General features: G+C 47.4%; 1 protein-coding gene across 2 annotated transcripts in view; it reads left to right on the top strand.

The window, feature by feature from the left end:
• The first annotated feature begins 10,076 nt into the window (after positions 1-10,076).
• Positions 10,077-19,387, top strand: part of Rnf152 (ring finger protein 152) — a 75,257-nt gene continuing 65,946 nt past the window's right edge. The window contains exons 1-2 of one of the 2 annotated variants that reach the window (XM_028883400.2): positions 10,077-10,206; positions 11,853-11,975. The gene's annotated coding sequence lies outside the window, so the exon portion shown is untranslated. Of the gene's footprint in view, positions 10,207-10,362; positions 10,718-11,852; positions 11,976-19,387 lie in introns of those variants that run through there. The other variant, XM_028883399.2, reaches the window with a different exon arrangement.

Genomic DNA, 19,387 nt, shown 5'->3' with positions numbered 1-19,387 from the left:
GTTGTGAAGGAAAACGGCCCCCAAAGGGAGTGGCACTATCAGGAGATGTGGTTTTGTTGGGGCAGGTGTGGTCTTATTGGAAGACGTGTGTCACTGTGGGGGCGTGCTTTTAAGTCTCCTTTGCTCAAGCTACTCCCAGAGTCACAGTCTACTTCCTGTTGCCTGCAGACCAAGATGGAGCAGCTCCTTCCCCAGCTCCACGTCTGTCCGTACACCACCACGTCCCGCCATGATGATAATGGACTAAACCTCTGAACTGTAAGCAGGCCACTCCAACTACATGTGCTCCTTTATCAGAGTTGCTGTGGTCAAGATGTCTCTTCACAGCAAAAGCAACCCTAACTAAGACAACCTGCAACTAAGCCCAGAGACCCAGAGTTAAATCCTGAGACCCACATGTTGGAGAGAACCAACTCCTGTAAATTGTCCTTTGGTCTCCACACATGTGTTGTGGCATACACATGCTCCACCCTTTGATAAATAAATGTAATAGGAGAGTTTTAAGAAAAGAGTTGCTGCTGGGACCCCCCACCCCGTTTTCCTACAAAGCCAGAGCGAGGATCCTCATGTCAGTCACAACTCTGTTTTACTTGTGTTCATTTCCTTCTCCAGCCTTTGCACTTTATTTTTTTTCCTTTTATTTTATTTTGCAATACCATTCAGTTCTACATATCAGTCATGGATTCCCTTGTTCTCCCCCCTCCTGCCCCCTCCCCTTCCCCCCAGCCCACCTCCTATTCCCACCTCCTCCAGGGCAAAGCCTCCCCCAAGGACTGAGATCAACCTGGTAGACTCAGTCCAGGCAGGTCCAGTCCCCTCCTCCCAGATTGAGCCAAGCGTCCCTGCATAAGTCCCAGGTTTCAAACAGCTAACTCATGCAATGAGCACAGGACCTGGTACCACTGCCTAGATGCCTCCCAATCAGATCAAGCCAATCAGCTGTCTCACCTATTCAGAGGGCCTGATCCAGTTGGGGACCCCTCAGCCTTTGGTTCATAGTTCTTGTGTTTCCATTCGTTTGGCTATTTGTCCCTCTGCTTTATCCAACCTTGATTTCAACAATTCTCGCTCATATAAACCCTCCTCTTTCTTGCTAATTAGACTCCCGGCACTCCACCCAGGGCCTAGCTGTGGATCTCTGCATCCAGATCCCTCAGTCATTGCATGGGGTTTCTAGCATGACTATTAGGGTGTTTGGCCATCCCATCACCAGAGTAGGTCAGTTCTGGCTGTCTCTCAACCGTTGCCAGCAGTCTATTGTGGGGGTATCTTTGTGGATTTCTGCAAAAACACTGAAGACACTTTATGCTGGAGAGGATGTGGAACTAGGGGAACTCTCTTCCACTGCTGGTGGGAATGCAAGCTTGTACAACCACTTTGGAAATCAATATGGCGCTTTCTTAGAAAATTGGGAATCAATCTCCCCCAAGATCCAGCTATACCACTCTTGGGCATATACCCAAGAAATGCTCAATCATACTACAAGAGCACTTGCTCAGCTATGTTCATATCAGCATTGTTTGTTATTGCCAAAACCTGGAAACAACCTAGATGCCCTTCAACTGAAGAATGGGTAAATAAATTGTGGCACATATACACAATGGAATACTATTCAGCAGAGAAAAACAATGACAGCCTTTGCACTTTAAATGGGTTTGGAAACAACTCTAAATCCCACTATGGCTGACCTGCTGTAACGGGGGTGGGGGGGAGACAGGGGACGGATTTGTGAAGAAACATTTCAGAGACAGTTCTCTGAGTAGGGCTGGGGGAAGCATGTTCCCAGAAGGGCAAATAGAAACCCCCAATAGGGCATCTCTACACATGCATGTGTTAAGTGCAGTCTGTGTGTAGAGCCTGTGTGCAGAGTCTGTGTACTTCCTTCTGCATGAAGCCATGGAGTGTGTGTAGGTGGGTGGAATGAGGTACAGTGCCAGTCTTTAGGGATCTTTCCATGCTGTAGAGGTGTAAGCTGACAGCTCCAATGTGAAGCAGAACACAGTAAAGGCAGACTTGAAGAAAAAGAGCATCCAAGGCAGACAAAATGAAGCTGGTTAGAAAAGCTCGACATTGGCAGAAGAATAAATGCCTTTGGAAATCTTGCAAGTATCTTCTCTTTGCGTCTTGCCCAGCTGTAAATGGAAGTTAAGTAGCTGCATAAGGAAAGCGACAAAGAAACATTGAGAGTGTGGATAAGGGACAGTCAATTCACATGAGCTCTTAGAGCCCTGCAGTAGGAGGAGCCACAGTGTTAGTCACACTCCACCCTTCAGCTGAAGTAGGAGGGGCTTGTAAGAGACTGCTGTGCCTGTCAGGCCACCACATGGAATTGCTGAACTCCATGCTCTGATGAAGGGAAGTGTTTCATATTTGGCTGAGCTGGGCCAACTGCATGTTCACTGTTTACTATCACGACACCTTGTGAATTTGCCCAAGTCCTCCAGGCATCAGCCGCCTCATCTGCAAAATGGGGGCGTCCCTTTGCCTCTTGGGTTCTGGCATGCACGGAGATACTGCAGGTGATGGTTAGCAACAAATCAGATTCAGAATCAATACATGTTCACCAGAAGAGGAGACCCGGAGCTCGCTCATGTGGGATGTTTCACTTGGGTGGTATCTTGTCTCCTGGTCCTATAGCCAAATTATTTGTGTCCTTAAAAATAGCAAATGAAAGTCAGACATGGTAGTACATGCCTGTGATTCCTGCTCTTGGGAGGTGGAGGAAGGTGCTTATCCTCAGGGACAATGAATTTCAAGCTAGCCTGGGTGTTGGTGGTTAAATGAGAGTGGCCCCAGAGGCTGGTATGTTTGAATGTCTGGCTTCCAGTTGGTGGATTGTTTAGGATGGGTTAGGAGGTGTCACCTTGTTGGAGGAGGTGTGTCAATGGGAGTGGGCTTTGAGGTTTCAAAAGCCCAAGCCACACCCAATCTCACTTTCTCTCTGCTTCCTGCTTGCAGACAAAATGTGAGCTCTCAACTACTGTTCCAGTGACTGCCTACCTGCCTATCACCAAGCTCTCCACCATGGTGGTCATGAACTCACCCTCTGAAACTGTAAGAAACCCCCCAATTAAATGCTTTCTGTTATAAGTTGCCCTGGTCATGATGTCTTTTCACAGCAATAGAACATTGACTGAGACACTGAGCTACATGAGACCCCATCTCAGAAAAACAAATCAGACCAAACAAATGAACAAAACCGGTATGTGAACACACTAAACACAAGTGTTATTGAAGATTTCTGGAGACAGAAGGGGAAGGGTTGAGAAGCCAGTGAGCAGTCTTGACTCTCTCCTCTCCCAGCTCCCTCCACCTGCTGAGAAGGGAAGAAATTAATAGCAGAGGAAAGGCATTTAATCAGCAAACGGAGAGAAAGCATGTGGGAATTCCCAGTGGGCATTGCCCTGGCATGACCTGCAACCTGCCTGACCTGGGGGACTGGGGGACAGGGAGGGCTGGTGGGGGCGCTTCTCTCAGAGGGAGCCACTTCTCCTCCTCGCCACTAGAGGGCACTCTGACTAGTCCTCTAGACTGGGTGCAAGAGAAACAGACCTTTTGATTCAGTTGGGTTTGAATGCTGAGGGAGGTAGAGCTACAGGCAGAGAGGGTGGGGAGGAGTTGTCTGAGACCTGCTCTGGGCCTGGTCAGGGACGGGCGCCAGGCTTACTTAGGCGAGGTACAGGCTATAGAAGATGGGGTGGGGTGGGTGGGTGGGGGCGTGGGGGGCTGTGGGGACTTTAGTTAGCATCTGAGACCAAGCAAGTTGGTAGACTCAAACTGGAGCTTTGAAAAATGGAGGTGGAACTGTAACCAGCTTGGTAGATGAAGATATTCCCAAGGGACAGTATGCTTCTCAGTCTGACTATCAGACTATAGAAACAGTGGACACCAAAGAAATGAAAATTTCCTTAGCAATCTCATGCTGTGAGAAGGAAAAGGCGCCAGCCAGAGAGGGAAAGAGATTTCACACTGTTCTCACAACCTGTCAGACTGCCTTAGGGAATGAGACTGGAGCCCAGGCGAGTGGTGGGCGGGGCAGGACTGCTCAGAGTGCACATCCTTGGTCTTCTAGTTACACTTCACTGTTACTTCAGGACCAGGAGGCTGTGCCTGAGGTGGGGAGTGGGGAGGCTGCACCTCCTTGTTCCTGTTCCCGTCACATTGATGCCTTCCCTTTTTCTGTACTCCTCTTTCAACTGACTTATTGGGGACAGGTGAGTGGCTGGACCTGATTTGGGGCCTAGGTTGTGACCCTCAAGTCCAACAAGAGGCCGTCTTGGTTCTTTTGTTCCTTCTCTTTCATCAGGACTGTTTTGCTGTCTGGCTGCTAGAGCAGCAGGATGGAATGAAGAGCGTGTGAATGCTGGCAACCTGGCAGATGATGGGGGAAAGAGGGAAGACAGTAGTTACTCCATGGGTGAACAGAAGGTGGGGGACATCTGGAGAGAGGGAGGCTAAGACAGACAATGGGGATGAGGGACAATGGGATGAGAGGGAAGCTACACATTTCTACCACACAAGGGCATGCCAACCCATTCATCATTGAGAATGGAAGGAACACAATTTATGATGACATCCCTCTACTATACCTGTATCAAAGATGTCAATTTACTGCTGCCAGTGAAGATCTCATTTAACCCCATATCATATGAACACAGTAAGAAAATAGTTGATGCCTGTTACTGTAGAGGGTATCCAGGGGACTTGGACATTCAGCCAGGAAACCATAATGGCCATACTGATAATTGCTTATGGTCACAACCCAAACTAAGGATTTGCTCATGGCCATGTCAACTTGGCTTTAGAATATGTTTTGTGCATAACAAAGATGTTTCATTCAACCCATTACTGCTTTTAGAAAACAGTCCTAGACACAGTTTCCATGAAAATCTTTTGAGATCCTCAAAATGCTTTAGCATCTTTTTTTTTTTTTTTTTTTTTTTTCCAGAGATGAGATGCCATTGTCTTAGGTAGCACTGGGTCTACATAAGTAAGACAATATGTCAAATACAGAATCTCCCTCCTTCTGAATCCCTTGCCAGAATAATAGGTCTGCTGGGACTGACTTGAACAGAGGCCCAAGTAACAACCAGTTTTGAAATGTACACTCCACTTAGCATTCACTTTTAGCAAATAATCTTAGACGACTCATGCCCTAAGAGTCTTCAGATACTTTTTAGAGTATAGATACTTTATGGTAACTAGCACTACATTAGAGAACGTAAATTGTAGATGGGTTAGGAAGGAGGCTAGCATGTTTTCTGAGGATGCCTCTTTGTTTTGGTACTGACAGCCTGTGAAAGCTGTCTAGATGCAGCTTTCCACTTTGATGTTTTCAAACAACTTGGTTGTGATTTAACTATCATTTTTTTCAGACAGATTTTAAAACACACTTGTTTAAATTGTAGAATGTCTCCCAGTTTGTTAAATTGATTGCGTTGGCTGGTGAGATGCCTGAGTGGGTAAGGGAGCTTGTCACCAAAACTGATAACCCGAGTTTGACCCCAGGACCCAAATGGTGGAAGAAGAAAAACTGACTTCTACAAGTTGTCCTCTAGCCTCCATACACACTGTGGCAAACAGCCCACAATAATAAATATGATTTTGTGATTTAGATGACCTGGTTTCAAGACCCACTTTTTAACAAATAAATCCAAACATGTTTGATATAGTTCCCATGCCCACATGCTCAGCACCTGGACATCAGTCCTCATGAGACAATGTTTGCAGGAAGGAAATGAGTATACTTCAAGGGTTGACATCTGAGAAGATGGGACGATGTTACCTCAGAATCTCACCCTGAGTACTCAGTGGTACAAAGGACTTTTAGAGAAGGAATGGATGAACATAGGATGGCGATCAGGAAAGTAGCACACTAAGCAATCTTGTCATCCAGGACCTGCGCCTCCCTTTTTATCCTTTTCTCTAATGATTGATCTTTACCTCCTGGGGCTGATTACAAGCATATTACTTCTCTCTAAGTTAAAGAGTGGAGCAGGTTTGGGACGTAGCTTAGTGACAGACTGCTTGCATGCCATGCATGAAGCTCTGGATTTAACCCCTGATGCTGATAAAAACAAACACAAGCAAAGTGTCAGAGCAATGTTCATGTTTCATGTTAGCTACAGTAGAGAATTAAAGACTGAGGAGGGATGTTACACATTCTGATGTTTTCTAAAGGTCACCAGTTGCTCTGGGTTCTATAAATCTGAAGGAAGATGACTTGGCAGTTGAGATCTTAGTCATTTAGATGTGGATTCTCTTTAGGATTTAGGATGCCAGACAAAGGCAGGGGAGAAAGACCTTACTTCGAAAAGGGCCAGCTATGTGTTGAACAAGAAGCTCACCCTCATCAGTGGGCTGCATTGGCCTTCAGGAGCGAGAGCACAGAGCAGAGCTGGCCTGTTCCTCCCCTGAGTTCCTCTTCTTCCTGCTGTCGAGTCCCTGCTGTCGCCATCCCTCCTTGTTGCATTAGTTGCTGATGGTGTAAGTTGAAAGATGATCCTTGCCCTCAAAGACCAGGAAGAGAATCACAAAAGTTATCTACAAGATCATCGCATTCTTTTATGCAGGTGTCATCCTGGTAGAGGCTCTGCCTGGCATCAAGTTGATCTTAGCTCCACCCTAGGCTCTCAGAGTTTAAGAACTCTGCTCAATAAAAATTTATTGAGTATCTCTGCTCCATGCTGGCTGCAGGTACGAAGATAAGAACTTAAGCCCCTGGGCTGGAGAGATGGCTCAGAGGTTAAGAGCACTGGCTGCTCTTCCAAAGGACCTAGGTTCAATTCCCAGCACCCACATGGCAGCTCACAACTGTCTAGAATTCAGGTTCTAGTTTACCCGGCACCCTCACACAGACCTACATGTAGGCAAAACACCAATGCACATAAAATAAAAAAAAAAAAAAATGAAGAAATTATTTAAAAAAAAATAAAAGAACTTAAGCCCTGGCCTTTCTTTCAACCTCAGGTTGAAGTATCTATCAGTGAGACTCACTGTCCTTCTGGCCATGTGCATACCTTCTCTCTACTCAGAACAGTTCTTCCTCTTTGCTTGGTATTGTGTGCCCCCCCCCCCCCATGGTCTTTAGATCCCAGTTTCAAAGTGGCTTCTGAGTGAGGCTTCCTGTCATCTGTTTAGTGTGTCCCCAGCATGCAGACTTCATCAACTCTCTTTCTACCTTGTTCTCCCTCACCCTCTTCATTGTTTCTCACACCATTCATTTTATTGTGGAATATCTGTTTCTTTTATCAGAAACTGAGTTCTGTGACTGCAGGAAATTAGATGTGTGGTTCCCCAACCTCACCTCTCATCCTAACCTTCCTGGAACATAGTCCATACTTTATGACTATTGGCTGTTTGAACTCATCAATATTTGAATCATGTGTGTGCAAATGCATATGTATACAGAGGCCAGTGGTTAACCTCAGGTGCCATCCACCTTGACTTTTAGAAATGTCTCTTCATTGGATGACTGACAAGCTCATTGCTTCAGCTAGCCTGGCTACCCAGCTAGGCCTGGGGATCTGCCTGTCTCCACCTCCCTAGTGCTAGGATTACAAAGGATTAGACTGCACACCACCACACTGGGCCTTTTATGTGGATTTTGAGAGATAAAACACAGGTCCTTATGTCTGCACAGGGAGCATTTTACCAACCAACCCCCCTAGACCCGGTATTTGGGTCTTTATCTTGTCTCCAGCTCTGTGCACAGCCTCTTACCCTGGCTCTTCCAGACCTCAGGTGCCCACTTAGTCTCTCTCTCACACACATGCGCAGTGGGTTGTGAGAGCGATAGCGGCTTCCCAGGCAGGCTGTGGCCGGCCTGCAGCTCTGAACTCGGACTGGTCTCAGCTGCCCTGTTCCTGGCTGTTTCACAGATGAATTTGTTACAACATGTTCTGCCTGTTCTTCCCTTGACTTGGACCATAGCTGCCTGTCCAGATTCGTGCCTCCAGTGTGTCTTAGGAACTGTCCCATTGCAGGCTGCCCCAGTTAATTAACCTTCTCTGTGTGACAGCTTTACAAGACTGGACAGAAGGCAGAACACCCATGATGCTCTGTGAATTAAAATCCTGGTCAGTGGAAATGAATAAAGTTGGAGGTGTTTACCTTGCACATGCATTACCTTGAATTTCCCACTCCAAAGAATTGTATAGAAAGCAATTGGGGGGAACGTTGAAACATTTTAGAATAATTACTGACTCCTGAAATTACTTTCCTAAAAGCAATCTTGTGAGGCACCCATGCATAATAATATTTCTGGGTTGAGCTCTACTGGTAAAATGTTGGGGTGTTATGAATCACCTTTATTCCAAGCCCCTGACCGACATCGGAGTTGTTAATACCCTGCTTAGCTTCTCATTACTGTTTTTTTTCCAGAGCCACTTGCCTCAGTGACTAAAGATTCCTGACCCTAGCTTAGTCTCCTGAGGAAGAAGAGACCTGACTCCTGAAAGTGCAAACTGTCCTCCACATCTGTGCTGGGGCAGGTGTGTGCCCCATAAATACAATAGGACTAAAAATTAGCTCTTCAAGTAAGCCAGAGTGGCTCATACCTGTGAACCCAGCACTTGGGAAGGTGAGGCAGCAGACTGTGAAAAGGCTCGTCTGTGCTGCACAGTCAGTTCCAGGTTAGCCCGGGATACATGTGTAAGACCGTCTCCGAAAGACTTTTTTTTTTCATAGTTTGGTTTTTCAAGACAGGGTTTCTCTGTGTAGCTCAGGCTATCCTAGAATTTCCTCTGTAGAGCAGGCTGACCTCAAACTCACAGTTTGCCTTGGTGTCCCTAGTGTTGAGATTAAAGTCATGTGCCACCATCACCACCTGGCTAGAATTTTTTTTTCTTCTGCATTAGAGTAGAAGATGTTCATACAAAGTAAGCTTAGGTTCCTAAGACATGACATGAATATGGCGCCTCTGTGGGCTGCTATAGAGGTTAAAAGAGGAACAATGGGGCAACCCAGCCTGGTGACTGGAGAAAGCGGTCCTCTCACTGAGATCCAGAGACTGCACATACCCTACAAACTATTAGTTTCTTGGATGCAGATTTTTCCCAGTGTACTTAACAGTCTGTTTGGAACACCACCCACAAGTTTTAAGTGTGGGGCAAAGCAGGAAGGACCAGCTGCTGACACTGTTTCATTGGGTCACACAGAACCATCGTGGCTCTCAGGGCTTCCAGTACAGCAGCGGTTCTTAACCTGTGGGCCAAGAACCCTGGAGGTCCAAGGACCCTTTCACAGGGGTTGCAACCTAAGACCATCAGAAAACCCATATATTTACATTACAATTCATAACAGTAGCAAATTACAGTTATAAAGTAGCAATGAAAATAATTTTATGGTTGGGGGTCACTACAACGTGAGGCACTGTATTCTGTATTAAAGGGTCGCAGCATGAGGAAGGTTGAGAACCACTGTTGTACAGGAAGAAACATTGGACCCATCCAGGCACTCAGTACCTGCAGCCCAGGAAAGGCCACCTGTTCTGTGCATCAACAGAGAGATCCTTCAGCAGAACCGTGGAGATGGAGACACAGGACTTTTCTTGATGGAATGGGTCCCGAAAGGCGCCAGAACTCAGGCCTGGTGTCCCAGACACCTTCCTCCACCATTTTGCCACTACATGCTAAACAAAGAAGCAGGAGGAACCCTTTAGATTTTCTGGGATTACATGACATTAAGATCATGCCCGTAAGGTAGGAGTTAGGCTTTATTTTTGTTTGGGGATCCTGGGGATAAGCCTGAGCCCTCGTGCATGCTAGGCAAGCAAGCACCTTACCACTGAGCCTGAAGTTGGGCTTCAACATGGGCAATCAGGTGAGCTTGGTCGCCCCCCTGGGCTTCTTTATAACCCCTCGCACCTGTTTCCCTATTCTGCCTGCTTTGTTCACTCGAGGTCCAGCTGTGAGGTGTCCCTGTGGGCCTCCTCGGGTGCATAGCCCCTTCCACGCTGACAGATTCCTGCCCTGGTTGGGCTAGTGAACTTTTGGGGCAGCCAAAAAGAACCTGCGGGAAAGGCAACAGTCTAGACTCCTCCCTCCTCCCCGTGCTACCGAGTCCTGAGCCGCAGCTGGGTCACCACCGCGGCCAGGCCAGCTGCTCTTAGCCTGCGGGCGCTCGGGCTCCAGGTCACACCTGATCCCACTCAGGTCCCGCTTCCGCGCGGGGAGAGCAAGACGTCCAGGTGCTCGCTGGTCTACGGTGGGTCAAGGGCGCGTCCCCGTTTCCCTCTACACCCAGGAGGTTGGCGACTGGGGACAGACAGACAGACAGACAGACACGGACGTGCCGGCCAGGCTGCCGGGTGGGGTGCGGGAGGGGGTGGAGCCGCCTGGGAGGGGCGGTGCCGTGGAGCAGAGCTCAGCCTCCCGCCCCCTTCAGCGCCTGGGTCTTAGGGGTGACACAAAAAGCTCCCGCTCGGTGCCCAGCGCCCGGCGGAGGGTGTCCGATCTGGGACGCGGAGGGCGGCGGGGCAGGTGGAAGGCGCCGCCTGAAGCGAAGGGAAGGACGGGCCGGGAGCTGGGCTGCGGGAGGCGCCGCCGCCGCCACTCTGCCCGCGCCGCCCCACAACCCGCGGCGGGAGGAGCAGGCGGCATCCGGCCCTCGGCGCGCGTCTGGCAGAGCGCGGCGGGCAGCGCGGACCCCCGGGATGCTGCCCAGGGTGCTGCAGCCACCGCCAGCATAGCAGAGCCCGAGCCCGCGGCCGAGAGAGGTCAGTGAGTTTCGGTTTGTTTTCCGGCTCTGTATGCTCCCAGGTCCCGGGTGCTGAAGGGGCACGCGGGGATACCTGCTCCCAGGGAAAGCGGGGAAGGGAAACGGTAACCTGAGATACATTTGGGAGTACCTCTTGGACTGTGATTGGGGTGGCCTGTTTGGGTAAAGGAGTGTGGAGCTGGAGTGGAGTCTCCCGGGGAGGTGGTCCCGGGAGTTGCGTTTCTCTCGGGCATTGCTTGAGTTGGGAGTGCGATGGGGCCGTGGCAGCTGCCTCTGGTTCCGATGAGTCCTGGGATGCCCCCTGGAGCTCTGGTCCTGGGAGCCTGCCTTGTGCATGCGCTGCGCGCGCCCTTGAGGTGCGAGCGCGCGCGTCCATGCTGTGCCCCCCAGCCTTTCCAAGCTCCAGGTCGTCCCCTTCAGTCCTGTCCTGCTTTCCCACTCCCCGAAGCCCTGCTAGAAGTTGCCCCTGAGCCATTCTTGGAAAAAGGGGGCTGAGTGGAGGGCCAGATTCCAGGGGTCTTTTGTGCGGACCTATGGGCCTGGGGCTCTTGCTCCTGGAAGGACAGCGGCAGGACAAAGCCAGCTGGACTTGTAGGGAGCTGCTTGGACAGCGTTGGTCCGGGATCCCGCCTACCCTGGGGGTGTGTTGGGGGGAGCGCTACACAGATTTGGAAACAGTAGGGTAATTGACAAAACAGTGACAGTGACTTGATGAGGTGGTGGCCAGGGCGAAGAAAGGATGCTTGCAGATGCAGCCCTGGTGTGTGTGTCTGGGCGTGTGACTATGCACCCCGCATTGCCAGCCGCGTGGGTTTAACTAGTGTATTTTGCTAGCATATCTTTGCCCCAAGATGATGGTATTCTCCATCCTGACTCCTATCTTTCTGAGGAATTACTGTTGCTGGTAGACGCTTTGCCGCGGGAGAACTTGGGGGCGGGGGAGACTGCAGAGGAGCTGGGAGGTGGTTATTTACTGGGGAGAGCCCTGATGCCCCCTCCTTGACCTGACAGCATTCCACCCCTCAGTCTCACTCTCCCGGGGCACCCACTCCTGTCCCAGTGGCCTTAGAGGGTGCTTGGATTTTTGTCTGTGCCGCGTGTATCTAACCCTTACTGCATGTATTTCACTGCAGGCTGAACAAAGCTGGGTCCCAATCGCGCTTCCTGCTTGTCAGCCTCTTGTCTCCCAAATGCATATGGTTTCCACTTGATGTCATCACGCAGAAGGGGGTGAAAGGGACGCGTGACAGATTCAGGTAACCCCGATGATCTGGGTAACTGCCTGGGTGTCTCTGGGTGCTGACACAGGGCTGCTTGGGTGGTTTCTGCTTCCACAGCATTCCCATTTGTGAAGGAGTGGGGGCTGCCCAACCCAGCAGAGAAAATCTGTCCTACCTTAGAGACTTCATTTGGATGTCTTGTTCCACCAACAAATTGCAAATGACTTCATCCTTTTCTTTTGGAGAGGTCACTGGGGGCAGCTTACGTTGGAGTGTATCAGTTCCACTGGATGGTGGGAAATTCGATGTTGCCTGTACACAGACAGCTGTACCTGAATGTGGGCTTGGATGTGAGGCAGGCTTTTGTCCACAGTAGGGATGTCATCTCATGATATTGTAGGAAGGCTGATAATTGTGAAGTGCTCTTTAGGGCATTGGCCAAGTACAGTGACCGTCTTAGGAGATAGTATGTACCATTTCTCTCCCACCCTTTTATTGTAATAGTATTTGTCATATTAAGAGCAGGGTGGGCGGCACTAACTCGCTGGGAGGCGGCAGAGAGGGTTGTTGGGAAGGAACAGAAAGAGCATGGAGAAGGTAGCTTTAGTTAAGTTTCCTCTCACATAGACATGAACCATTAGGCTTGCCTACATTTTATCTTTAGGTTTTGGTTCTTTCCCCAAAACTCTGGCCTGTTTATCTCTTTCCAAGACTAGTTCTGTTGTGATCAACCTAACCAGATCAGAGATATTTGACAGAGTGCATGGAAACCTCATCTTCAGCTGGACCAGGACACACACCTCTGCACTGGCATACTCTCCGAGAAACCAGCATCCCACACAGGGCTGGACCCAGGTTTTCCTCATAGGAAGTGAGATTGCCGAGGGCCATAAGCTCCTGGGATCTCTTGCTCCATGACAGCATCAAGGACCAGAGTGGATGCTTTTTAGTTTCCCCCGCAAATCCCTTTTAAGATAAAGTTAAAAAACTTGAGACATTTGCCATTCAGGTCTAGAGTAGTTTTGCTTTGAAAGGTGACTTTAAAACCAGGAGTGACACCAGTGTTAGTCCTACTAAAAGCTTGGAAAATCATTAGAAGTGGAGCAGCCACACCATTCTTGCTGAAACAAAGGCTTTGGAGAGACAAGATTACTGAAATGGTGGTAGGATGGAGGTATTTTGACAAGTGATCTTTCTGTCAGCAGTAATTCAGGGTGTGTCCTGGGTTGCAGCAAGAAGAAAAACCACGTGATGGAATAACAGAGAATGTAATAATGCAATAGAACCAAGGGTGTGGCTTTTTTAATAGAAAAAAAGCTCACATACAATTTTCCACATAAGAAAACAGTTGCCTGCACATGTAATTGCACGTCCAAGAACAAAGATAGCCACAGTGTAGTATTAGGTTTTATTGTGATTTTTAATCATGTGCTGCAATAACTCATAATGAAATGTTGTATTTCATTGGCTTTTTTTTTTTTTCCCACAAGGAGTCTCTTTCCCCTGGGGGTATGCAGAAGTGGGTCTAGCTCACGGCTGGCATAGTTGACCTTAGGCTCCAATGCTTTTCTCAGTGCTAACTTGTTCATCCAGCAGATGTTCTTGGGCACTTAATAGATACAGGTCTGTGAGAGTTGCCAAGGGATGAGTGATGGGTAGAGACACAGTCATGAATCACCCTCGGAGAGCTTATACGGAGACAGAGAAATGCGGGCCTAATTGTAAGTGACCAAGATAAGGGGAGAGCCTCCGAGGAGGTGCATGCCGCCTCTACTTGATTGTCTTTTTCTTTAGGGTGTTCTCTATTCCCTAAGGCTGGCCTGGGTCAGAGGTAGCCTTTCTTTCCAGACTGAACTCTTCAGCTGGATTCTCCATGGCTGCTGAGGCTTGACCAATGTGGGGAGGTCATTGTTTTCATTTCTTCCTGACTGTCCTGCTCTACCTTCTCCCAGGTGCTGTTCACACCCAGCTGTGCATCCAGTCTGAAACAAAGTCCACATTGCTGTGCTGCCTGGTTTAGAGAACCAATGGGACCAGTAGACTTCTGTGGGTTTCTTTTCACTCACTTTTAAACAGCGATGTGTTACAGATTTTGTTGTAGTAAGGAGTGCTCCACATGTCCATGCCCAACAGTTTCTTTCCTGGGCTTGCTGAGTAGAAAGGCCAGGCTCACTGTAGTCACTCAGGCCCTGAACTGAGAGAGGCTTCATCACACTTGGTCCTATAGGACCACCACACTCAAGAAAGGAAGTGTCAGGTGTCAGGCTATCCCATAATCCTGCCCAGAAACGCTACATGTATTGTTCTCGTCCCAAACAAGTTCTATGACCCTTTTAGCCACCATCCAGTATTTCTTACATGGAAGTGGGAAGAACAGGGAGCTGAGCTACACCGGTGACTTATACATTTCTTGTCCATGGGGCCTGGCTGTTCCATGAGCAGTTATTGAGTAAATCGATGGTAAATATTGTAAAGACTCTTTCCCATCAGCTGGGGAGATGGCTCAGTGGGTAGGGAGCTTGTTGTGCGAGCCTGGGGACCCAAGTTCTCACTCCCAGGCCTGAGTAAAGCTGAGTGTGGGAGGACACATCTGTAATCCCAGTGTTCCAACAACGAAGGGGAAGGAGAGGCAGGGGAGTCTCTGGAGCCTTAGGTGCCAGCTAGCCTGGTGTATGTGGCAAAGAATGACAAAGAGACACTCTCTCAAAGAAGGTAGAAGGCAATGACCAACACCCAGTCCTCTGACCTCCACATGCGTGTTGTGACATGTACATACTTACACACATGCAAGTACAGGAAGGTGAATTCATATCATACACACACATATACATCATGCACACATATGCATACATACATTAAAAATAATAGGTTGGATCTTCTCCAACCTGTTAGTTACAAAAATGTTAGTATATTTCCTTACATGACTATATGCTAATTATCAAAGAACAATGCAGAATTTTTCTTTATGACTGTTTGGGGTACTGGTTTACTGTGTGGTGATAGGCCAGCAGTTATCTCCAAGGCTGATGCTAGCAGGTCTCATGCCCAGTATTATGTAACACGGAGGTGTCCTTTGCAGACTTTTTCTCCCTTACCATCTGCTTCTTGCCTAAGACTTCCTGATTTTGTTTGGAACAGCCCAGGATAGAAAAGGAGTGGCAGGTGGGTCTGGAGTCACCCAGAAGGTGACCTGCTATAGCAAAGACCTTAGAAAAACAGAAAGGACGAGAACAGGTGAGGATGGGCTTAGGATAACTTATGTTATTTTGATGTTTAGAAAAAGCAATTTGGCCAAGAGGCTTTTTCAGGTCAATGGATCCACAGGACACCCAGTGTGTTCTAGGACATTCATGTTTCCATTAACCACCATGTCGACTATGAGGGTAGTGAGTTTTAAATCCTGCCTTGCTGTGTTCGTCATACAAAGAACTGAGTGCTGTGGACCAAGCCTTGCAAAGGGAGCGGGCAATCCTAGCTGCTTACAGGAAGACAGTTGCTTTGGAACGAGCTGGCCACTTAAACATCATTGCCCACTTTGAGATAGCTGCATGCACAGATAGAATTTTTAAGATTTGATATGTACTTTAAAGATAAGCATAGAATTGAATTTAAATAGTAATGCTTTTGTCACCTTGAAGTCATTTTCAAAGATAGCTCTTATACACAGAAGAGACACAGGGAACTGAGTTAGCCTCTGAAGTCACAGGGCCTTAGCTAGCGGTGTGGAGGCCACCCTTCCAGTCCATCTTCATTGGAGTGAAAAGCTGGGAGGTATGAGGCCAGGAGGAAGTGTAGAGTGAGTTGTTGAGGAGGCAGCTCCAGGGTTAGGCCAAGGGCAAACACAGTCTGAGTGAGAAAGAGAAGAAAGCCCCATGAGATTCACGTTGAAGGACATTGAAACAACTGTAAAGTGTATTTCTATATCTATGTGACCTCGTTAATGCTCTTATGAAGTCAGTTATTCAGGTGGAGGACACTTGTGGCAGAAACGAATGCTCCCTGGTACCTTCTGTCACAAAGACATTGTAGTGGGAAAAGAGAGAAGAACATAGGGTGTTCTGCCACCTCTGGTGGCTCTTTTGTTGGACTGTGGGTCCAAGGAGTCAGCTCTCATGCTTTATACATATTTCAGGATTTTTCTAGGAGGGAACTCATGTTCCCATCTCTCCTTTAGTTTTCTCTGGTTTGACCCCAGAATTCCTTTCCAATCTTCATTTTTGCTCATGTGTGTGTTTATGTGTGTGTACATGTGTTAGAAGTCAGAGAACAGCTTGTGTTGTTCTAGCTCAGGCACCACCCACTTTGATTTTTCAGATGGGTTTCTTACTGGTCTAGGGTTTTCTGAGTAAGGCTGGGATGGGTGGCCAGCAAGTCCCAGGTATCCATCTGCCTCTGCCTCCTCGATCTTGGGATTATAGGTGTGTACCACCATGCCCGATGCCTGGCCTTTCTACATGAGTTCTGGCTATCAAATTCAGGTTCTTACGCTCGCGTGGCAAATATTTTACCAATTGTGTTATTGTCTAACACCTCCAGTTCTGACTTGAAAACTCTCTGTTAGCTGGGTGGCTAGTCTGTAGTTTTCCCAAAGGCTTTTTGTTGCCCTTTTCCTGGTTCTTGTGCATTATACGGCCTCATTGTCCTTTTTTCCTCTCTCCACCCTACTGCTAAAGGTTCCCTTCCACTCTCAACATTTAACTGAGTCATTTGGCCCCTTAGCCATCCTTCATTATCCCACGGTTTCATTCAACCTCTTCGTTAATTCATGTTCATTTGTTCATTTATTCATCGATCATTCATTACAAAGCACATTTGCGCTATCACTTGAAGTGTTTTTCTGTTTAATCGCTGGATCATAGAAAGTTATCAAAGCTAATTAACATAAAGCGAGTGCTTGAAAGAGATGGCCCAGGATGTCTTTTGCCATCAAGCCTCATCTACCCAGAGCCCGAGTGCACGAGACCCTTCAGCTGTTGCCCTTCTGGGTCCTGCCCAACAGTGAGAAAGAGTAGCCGAGGTGCACTTTCCTCCAAGGGACCACAGCAACTGCTATCTGCAGGATGTTTTTCTTCCAAAGCTCCTACAACATGAGGACTGGATGTCTCCACTGGTATTTCCCACCATGCACAAGGAGTGATCCACAAGCACCTACTGTTGCTGAATCTTTGACATGGGAACTGCTTTCAATCTACCACAATTAAGGAATTATAGACACTTTTGCCCTATATTCTTAAAGTTAGAAAGAAGCTTATTTCTAAAGGCTTCCCCTGATTATACTAATAATGATTAAATACTGAATTAAATTTGATTATCAGCTGCCCTGAGCTTAACACTGTTTGGGAGGTGAAGATTCTTATTGTGGGTCATCCTAGCAAAATTGGTTTTTTTCAACCTGCATTTTCCATTACTTAAAAATTAACAACCAACCAATCAATCAATCTTCTCCTTGGTGACACAAGACCAGGACTTCCCATCTCAGTAGATGGCTGTGCAAACCAGTGGTGACCGTACTTGATGGGCTGAGTAACAAGGCTGCCCCCCTCCTCTCCTTTCATAATTACCTTTGTGTGGCCTGGCTTCTTTTGACTCTAGAATTCACATGATTGATCATGGAGGAGAGTGTTATTACCAAGGAGAGAAATATGTTCAGCTTCTGGGAGGAGCTGGGCAGGAATGCACTCATCCACAAACATTCTCAGTTGGAAGGATAGAGAACGGAGCTGAGAGAAATGTTTCAAAGCCAGTCTGTGAAGTGATGTCCTTCGACGGTTGCAAATTGGTTTCCTTTGGGTTAACAGTGTGAGATTAAAAATGGTTGGAGAGCTAGACAGGTGGTGCTTGCCTTTAATCTCAGCACTCATTTATTTTACTTTATTTATTGAAATAAAGTCTCTTAGAGTCTACATTGGCCCCAACCTTGATACTCCTGTTCTTCCTCTCTGCCTTCCAAGTGCTGGGATTGCAGGCGCGTACCACCTTGCCAAATTTATTTATTTATTTTGTGGTTTGGGCATTGAACCAAGGGAGGTAGAGGCAACAGGATCAGAAGTTCAAGGTCAGTCTAAGTTACTTAGTGAGGAGCCTGGATTGTAAGAAACTGTCAAAATAATAACTACCACCACAACAGAAACAAGACAATCAAATAAACCAAACCAAACAAAAAACAATCCAGAAGCATATCAGAGAAATCTGTGTCCTCTGGAGGACTTGCCCTTTGTCGCTTGAGGATTGCTGCCTGTGTAGTCAAGTGGCCGATGGCGTACCCATCTAGGCAGGGCCAGCTTTAACCAGACTGAGTGGCCCTCTGTCATCTTCTACCCCATGACACTGATACTTCAAAACCCCCAACGTAGGATCCTAGTGGAATATAACCAGCACTTGAAACATTAAGCACCGGTGAGTAAGCCACATACCGGATAAACAATTATATTTATTCAAATGGTGGATGCTTGTTCTTTACCAGGTACGATTCTAACAAAAATCTCTATTTTGTTACAGTTTAATGTATATACTTAACATTTATTTTGTAAATCAAAAACTAAAGTGGAAGGGAATAAAAGAAATATGCCTGATACTATTCTCCCAATTCTTGATTTCTTACCATGTATTTTACACAGTTCTACTCCAGTGGAGTGGTTTGAAGCATGGAATTTTTAAAGTGTGGTGACATTGAGTTTGACCTTGAATAACTAAGATCTATCTGGGCACTGGTTTTTCTTCATCTTAAAAGTGAGAGAGAATCAACCTCCTTAAGTTGTTGTGAGAACAAGACAGATACAGACAGACAGACAGAATATTGAGAGAGAGGTTATTGAGAGATTATATAACATGATCTACCTGTGGTAAGCACTAAATAAATGGCAGCTATTATTCATTCCTGTTTTATTCAACATCTGCCACCTACCAGTGAGCAAGCCTGGTCTAACCAGTAGGTAAGCTAGGAGATAACTCCCCCTAAGTAATTATAGCCTACAATATTTACAAAAGGGTTCCCTTTGTACTTTATTGTCACTGAGGCCTTAACATTGAAATACTGGAATATCTCTATGACATTTTTCTTAAAGTGGTTTGTAGTTTCAAAGGAATGACTTCTCAGGAGGAAGCTGGAGCCAGCTAGAAGCAGCTGGAGGCAACAAGTCAGACTATGAGGAAGCCAGGCTGCTCGAGCTGACTTAGGACACTGGCTCCTTTCTCCAAGCCAAGGGAAAGACACACCAGAGTGATCTTGTTGGAGAGCTGAGTCAGTGCCTGGGCTTGCAGCCCTAACAAGATAGTCTCCTTTACCATCCTGGAGAGGCCAGTTAAAGAGATAAAAATAGAGGCCAGAGCAACGGCTCAGCCATTAAGAGCACTTGCTCTTACAGGAGACCCAGACTAGGTTCCCAGCACCCACACCACAGCACTCAACCATTTGGAACTCCAATGCCCTCTGATTTCCATGAGCACCA

The sequence above is a fragment of the Peromyscus leucopus genome, chromosome 15 (assembly GCF_004664715.2).
Source record: "Peromyscus leucopus breed LL Stock chromosome 15, UCI_PerLeu_2.1, whole genome shotgun sequence".
Taxonomy (NCBI): domain Eukaryota; kingdom Metazoa; phylum Chordata; class Mammalia; order Rodentia; family Cricetidae; genus Peromyscus; species Peromyscus leucopus.
This window is presented reverse-complemented; position numbering and strand designations above follow the sequence as displayed.